The 7,628-nt window shown below is 34.3% G+C and overlaps 1 pseudogene; it reads left to right on the forward strand.

Moving 5' to 3' along the window:
• The first annotated feature begins 7,509 nt into the window (after positions 1-7,509).
• Positions 7,510-7,628, forward strand: LOC111731641 (annotated as a pseudogene).

The raw sequence follows: 7,628 nt of genomic DNA on the forward strand, positions 1-7,628 counted from the left end.
TCAGTAGTCATATAATATTGGTATATAAATAATTTTCTCTCAAAATTGTGAAGTATTTTCTCTTTGCTTCTATTCTTGCTCTTGAGAAGTTTGTAACATTTGGATTCTTTTTTAGAACTTTTATATGTATGGGCCTTAGTACTGTATTTTCTCCAGATTAAATGGTCCCAAATAATTCCCCAACCAATACTAAGCTTCATATCCTTTAGTCTGGGAAACATTCCTATTTTTATTGATAATTTTATTTCTTCCATTTCTTTGTGGCCTCATTCTGTAACTACTAATGATAAGATATTGATCCATCTATTTTTAATCTACTTTCTAGGAATTTTCTTCATGGAGCGCCATGCTTTACCCTCTTCTTCCACAGTACTGAATGCTTGCAAGTACTGAGACTTCCATATCTCTTTGGGTGAATTTTTTTTTTTTTTTTTTTACATCAAGCCTCTATTCCATGGCCATGGTATCTGTAGGTTGTAGCTTCTTTGACATTCCTAAGACAGCCATGTTGCCTTCCTTCCACATCTGGCTTCTAAACCTTTGTAGAAATCTCTTTCCTGCCCTCTAGCTTTCTTTGACCTTATGGATTTGTATCTTTGCTCTCATTTTAGTGCTATTTCAGGAGAGAAGAACTATATCTTAAAGAATAAGCTATATATTCGTAAGGCAAGAAGGAGAAACACTTCATCTCAAAGGAAAGTATATTGAATGAAACAATTTTAAGAAAACTGAAATTTATGAAGAGCCTTCACTTCTCATTATCCAGGAGTCCAATTTTGATCTGACAAGCCAGCACATCTAATTCACTATAAATACAGTGATATATACTGTCCAGTCATAACTTCAGGGTTTACAATGATCAATAACAGGCCATAAGCCTACAGTTCATGTACTGTATTGAAAACTTCAAGTATTTTCTATGCATCATTTTGAAAATCAAAACAGTGAAATCCACAGCAAACTGGTCTATTTTAAAAACAATATCTGTCTCACAAAAATAATACAAAATTAACTTATTTCACTTCTGTTTTTCCTGATACATAATCTATTATGTTGTATATTTGCTTTGTTAATCTTAAATGCAAACATATCCTGATACCTTTCAAACAAATGTTGAATAAGTTAATAAACCCTATCAAAGGTATTGGGTAGAGCTACTCTTTGCTGCTATTACCTCAAAAAGTATTTATATTTATTTTATATTTATAAATAAAAGGACAAAGATGGAGTCTTACAAAGGTACACTCATGGTCTCTTACCTCTCTTTCATGTGCTTCTACTATTCTGGAAGAGAATATTCTACTTCTCTAGAAGAGAAGTATGGGCAGCATCATGTGGGAGAGCAATAACTGCCTACTAGGACTCCCCTCCAGGGAGCTTAGCAAGTAGCTGTTTGGTATAACTTGAGAGGCACTGAAAAGCCAGCCTTACTCAACACATCCAAATTCCCTTTAGCTAGTTCATGTCATTTTAAACACTGTGAACATGAACACACATGTGTTGCTTGTTAAGCAAAAATTCAATGAGAATCTACTATGTACCAAAAAAAAGTATACTTGGCATTACAGCATATGTCAAATCTGCAAAACAATCATCTGGACATTTCACATTTTAACAGATAAGTACACTAATGTTCATAGTTTTTAATTAGTTTCTCTAATTTCAAATGGTTAAAAAGTGGCATAGCAAAGAACTGAACCTCAGACATCTGATACTAACACTTCTTCTCATTCCACCAGGACTTAAAATTATGTAAGTGTGAGTAAAAGATAAAAATAAGGTTGGGGGGGGAGGAGGTAGACGGGGAAAATTTTTTAATCATTTCTTCAATTAAAACAAAATTTTTTAATTAAAAATATATATTAATTTTTTAAAATGAGATTGAAACACGACAGCAGTAAATAGGTACAAGTTTAATAGTCTTCAATCATTCTATTTTGATTTTCACACCCCCATGATAAAGTGAGCTACTAATAATTGAATCATCTAATCAACTTAAATCTCAAAGTAATTCTAAAAATTGGTGAACTTCTTATACTTGTTTTATAGATGAGCAAGTAACATATTAGATGTTATCAACTTCTCTTGACTTCAGACTTATGTTACTATATACAATGCCACATTGCCATACTTTCCTCAAATTTCAAAAGACCTCCAGCTCTGAGCATCTTTACAATGGATGCTTTGGGATACAATGATGCATGAGATATGAATGCTAATAACCTAACCTGTGAGGATCATCTATGCTCATAAATAGATACAAAGGTAGAGACCCATCCACAATCTGACTTGATGCTATTTTTCCACAATGATCTATTTCTCCAAATAAAAATATGCATGTTTATCTATAATTTCTCACTTCTGTCCTGTACTTACTCTGCTCTTATTTCCCTACAGGCAAACCCCCACGTTCCTCAAGTCAAATTCAAATATGACCTACACTAACATTCCTTTCCTAATCCACCTACTTTCTAAAACTGGCCAGTATTTATTCTTTCTGTGGAGTCATTTAATATATCACTATCTCCCTTAGTAAATTACCCGTGTTTATAAATGCCTGGGTTTCAGAGTGCTTTTCTTATTAACCTATGCATTCACTATCTTAACTCTTTTATTCTACCTCCACCATCACTTCATTTAGCAGCATGTAGACAACAAAAATACAGTATTTTACTAAATCACTTGAATTCAATGAACATGTTTGAAGATTTCTAAAAGATAAACAAGATTTCTCTACCCTAAAGTGGATGATCTGGGCAGGCAACAGCATCAAATATATCAGTTAATTGTTATCAATTCTCTTATGAGAGTGTCAGGAAGGGAGCAAGAAAGAGGAAGAATATAAGAAAATTAGAAGGCAGATGTTAACAGCTTTGAGGACCTCAGTTACTGGTTTGGATTTAGGAACATGGACAAAAGAGAAATATTATCTTAGTACAAAGGCAAAACTTGAAAATGGTCATGCACAGGATAAGGGAGAGGATAAGGAATGCTGTGATAAATCTGGTACAGTCTTTTGAGAAGACAATTTGTGTATAACTTTCAGCATTGCTAAAGTTTTGATAGGATATATCTGGGCTAGCTAGTGTTGTATAAATGAAGCAAAGATAGCCCCTGTATATTGATATTTTGGTTATTTTTCTTTATAGAGGCTGGGACCTTTAGCTCAAAACTCGCAGGTGCCAAAGGCAAATTTTTACATAGCTAATTGCATTATATATGGACCAAATAAGCATATTTAGCCATTTAGAACCTGCCTAGTTTTCGCACCCTGAGAAACTGCACCCAACATTTGCCAAAGATGGGAGCCAGCAAGACCCTAAGTGGCTGAACTCTACAGTGTTCTTTGACACAGAGCCTAACCAGCTTTTTGAGGAACATCATCTAAATATGTAAGCCAATTCCCCTCTTCCCTAGGTTTCCCTTACCCTTGTCCCCTTCTCAGTGGTGGCCCCACGCTGCTGTCTTTAGAAAATCTCCTGCTATAAATGACTTCCCTTCCCCTGACATTCAACCTGTCAACACCACTCTGATAAAGCTCATTTTCTGCTACTGCCACCTTGTGGTCATGTATTCAAAATCTTCAAACTCACCTGCAGGCAGTTCATTCTAATTCTCATTGGTTAATGGGACCATAGTTACATTGATGTCAGTAGAGGCTCCCATTCTAAGACAGTGTTGAATATAACGAGCGAGTCCCTTGAGACAAATATAGTTGAATTAAGGAAGGTTAAATCAGAGAAAAATATACAGGCTTATTAAAGGAAAATCAGAAAAAATGGTGAAAATTTGAAATAGATTTGTTTTCATAAATCTAGATAGAAAGGTGTATTAATCATGCTTTCTTTTAACTTTTGTGATGCTTTGACAACTTGGAGGCCTTGCAGACCCCAATTAGCCAGTTCCCAGAGACAGCAAATAACTTGTCTGTGAACATGCCTTTGATATGCAAACAAACCAATCCCAAACCCGTACCCTCATTCTACTTTCTTTCATCAGGTTCCTGCAATCCAGGACTCTACTAACCTGCTCTAAATCACCCTACAATCAGGCAGTGAACAGCTAGTGACCACCACAGAGCCTACCAAAATTATTCAAACTATGTAATCCTAAACCTACTCAGCTTCCTATCCTGCCTCACTTATTCTTTCTCATAAAAACCACAATAAAGGCTCTGGCTCAGGTTTCTCCTTACTTCTTCTGCCTCCTGACCAACCCTAGTGCTTGTATGGTCCTGCATGACACGACATGGAGTACAACCTCCTCCTGGGAACTGCGAGTAACAAACTACCTTCTCAATGGCAATCATATCGTGATCTGTTGTCTTCATATTTGAATAAAAACAAAATCTCAGACCCCACAAACTTTCAGGAATTTAACATTTAGAAAGTCATCCTAAGAAAATAATAAGGCAGGAGTACATAATAGAAATTAGAAGGTCCACTGAAGAATTATTTGTGATTCCTAGTAAACTATCTAAATAACTAACAATAGAGAACTGGTTAAATGAATTATGTGACTTATCTCTACCAAGAGCTGCTATGAAGCAATTTAAAATAAAGGGGAATCTATATTAACTTGACTATGTATACTAGATATTTTAAAAGAAAAAAAGACACTAAAATATTTAATATAGTTTTATTTCATTTTAATAATTTTTAATATCTTATTTGTATTTTTATTTAGTTAATTATATTAGGAAAATTCTGCAAAAACATGCAGATTTTTTAATGATTTTCTCTGGGTAATGAGATTTCTATATTTTCAAATGCATACTTTCTTCCAGCTTTACTGAGATATAATTGACAGTAAAACTATGGAAGTTTAAGATGTAGAATGTGTTGATGTGATACATTTACATATTGCAAAATGATTACCATCATAGCTAACACCTCCATCAAGTCACGTTTACCATTTCTTTTTAATGGTGAGAACTTAAGATTTCCTCTGCTCACAAATATATAAGACAGTATTGTTGACTATAGTCCCCAACTGAATAGTAGATCTCCAGAACTTATTCATTTTATAACTGGAAGTTTGTATCCATTGTTAAATGTATAGTCCTTGAAACTATGTGTAAATTCTTAAACCATGGCCCCAAAGAACAGTATATAGTATACAGCAGGGTATAGAATAGAGGACACAGACTTCAGAAGGAAATAAGATTGAGACGAAAGGTGCAGAAGCAAATAAAACTAGCTATTTAGTATTATATACAAATCACACCGCTCAATTGTTTGCATTCATTATTATTCTCTTGTTTTATTTAATATTTTCAATAAGTCATGAGAAAGGTAATAATTTTAGTCCTATTTTGCAGATAAGGTATAGGCTCAAAGGGTGATGTCAGCATCAAGGTGCCAGAAGTCATTCCTCTTTTCTCTTTCCTTTTTTAAACAACTAATTAGATATTTGAAATTGAACAAAATGTGCCTTTGCATCTTACCAAGGGATCCAAGAGTTTTCTAATCCATCTGTGCATCCAAAAATAAACGATACCTAGGAGAGCACTGTAGATCAAAGGGAGTAGATGAATCTGCCCCAAATGCACTCCCCACTATTGAAGGGGGGAACCTTAGAGTACAAATCTGGCAGAAACCCACTGACAAGACAGCGATGATCAAATTTCAGCCTGTGTGAGGGAAGATTCCAGAATATGGTCAGAAAAGGTTAGAAATGAGTTCAGAAATACAGGAGAGAAAGGAACTCGCTAAAGCAGCCCCCGTTCCCAGGGCAAAACTGGAAGGGATTAAATTTTTGGTGGCAGCAGGGGAATATTTCTGGAAGAGGAGGTGGAAATGAGTGTCCTCTCTCACGAAGAGTGAACTCTTCTAGTAGACAAAGAGTGTGTGTAAATTATAGGCCCTGGTCAGTCTATAATGCCAACTTCTGGAAGACAAAATAAAGTTTTGTAATAGCCAGTGTTAAATCACAAGAACCAAAGAAGACATAAAATTTTCGTTAAAGAGTTGTCTGCTACTTCACATAGGAAAGCAGAAATGCAAACCTACAAATATCAAACAACAACAAAAACAAGAAAACATGGTATTATGAAAAAAAATAATTCTCCAGCAATCAAACTCAAAGGCATGAAATATTATGATCTGATAACGTATTCAAAATAGCTGTTATAAAGAAATTCAGTGAGTTTCAAGAAAATTCAGAAAGACAATTCAATATACTCAGTAGTAAAATTAATGAAAAGGAGTCCCTTAACAAAGATATTGAAATTATAAAGAATAACCAAACAAAAAGTCTGGTGAAAAATTCCATGAATTAGATGAAGAATTCAATAGAGAACACTGGCAGCAGGGCAGAACACATAAGAGAAAGAATAAATGACTTGGAGGATAGGAATATAGAAACAATTCAGTTAGGAGAGGAGCGAGAACTAATATTTTTAAAAAGTGAAAAAAACACCATAAAAGCTATCAGATTCATTCAGAAAGTCAAATGTTAGAATAAATTGGTGTTTCCAAAGGAAAAAAAGAAGGCAAAGAGTTTACTTAAAGAAATAATAGCTGAGAACTTCCCAAACCTGGGGAAGGAACTAGATATACAAGTCCACAAAGCTAATAGAATACCCTATTATCTCAATGCAAAAAGACCTTCTCTAAGACACATTATAATGAAACTGTCAAATATCAATGATATATAAAAGATTCTTAAAGGCAGCAGGAAAAAAAAGAATAATTAATTAAAAAAAAACAAAAAATATTAGGCTGTCAATAGAGTTCTCATCAGAATCTCTACAAGCCAGAATAGATAGAAGAACAGTAGAAAGATAAAAATTAATAGCCGAGAATACTTTACCTGGCAAATTATCCCTCAGATATGAAGGAGAAATAAACAGAGGCTGAGGTAGCTCACCACTAGACCTGCCTTACAAGAAAGAAATGCTGAAAGCAGTTTGTGAAGCTGAAATATAAAGATGCTAACAGCACCATGTAAACAAATGAAAGTACACAATACATGGTAAAAGTGAAAAATAGTCAGAATTAGAAAACTATAACTCTATATTAGGATAGTATGTGTAACTATAAAGTTTAAAGGAAAAGAGTATTAAAATGACTAGTTACTTTAATTTGTTAAGGAACACAAAGCATAAAATAAAGTAAGTTGCAACATCAAAAATATAAAAGAAGAGGAGGTGAAAAGGTGGAGTTCAACAGGTGAATGAAGATAAATTGCTACCAGCATAAAATTGACAGTTTTATATGTGACATGTTTTATGTTAATCTCTTGGTAACCACAAAACAAAATTCTAAAGTAAATTCACAGAACATTAAAAAAGGAGAGAAAGAAACCGTGTACAACCATGGAATACCACCAATTTACAAACGCAGGTAGAAACAGAGGGAAAAAGAAACGATGAAAAGAAAACAACCATATAGCAAACAAGATGACAGCAGTAAATCCTTATATGTAAAAAATAATTTGAAATGTAAATAGATTGACTTCACCAATCAAAAGGCACAGTGTATCTGAATGGTTAAAAAAACTAGACTTGTCTACAGCCACGCCACCCTGAATATGCCCTATCTCGTCTGATCTCAGAAGCTAAGCAGGGTTGAGCCTGGTTAGCACTTGGATGGGAGACTACCTAGGAATACCAGGTGCTATAGGCA

This window comes from Pteropus vampyrus, unplaced genomic scaffold, assembly GCF_000151845.1.
Source record: "Pteropus vampyrus isolate Shadow unplaced genomic scaffold, Pvam_2.0 Scaffold389, whole genome shotgun sequence".
Classification (NCBI taxonomy): domain Eukaryota; kingdom Metazoa; phylum Chordata; class Mammalia; order Chiroptera; family Pteropodidae; genus Pteropus; species Pteropus vampyrus.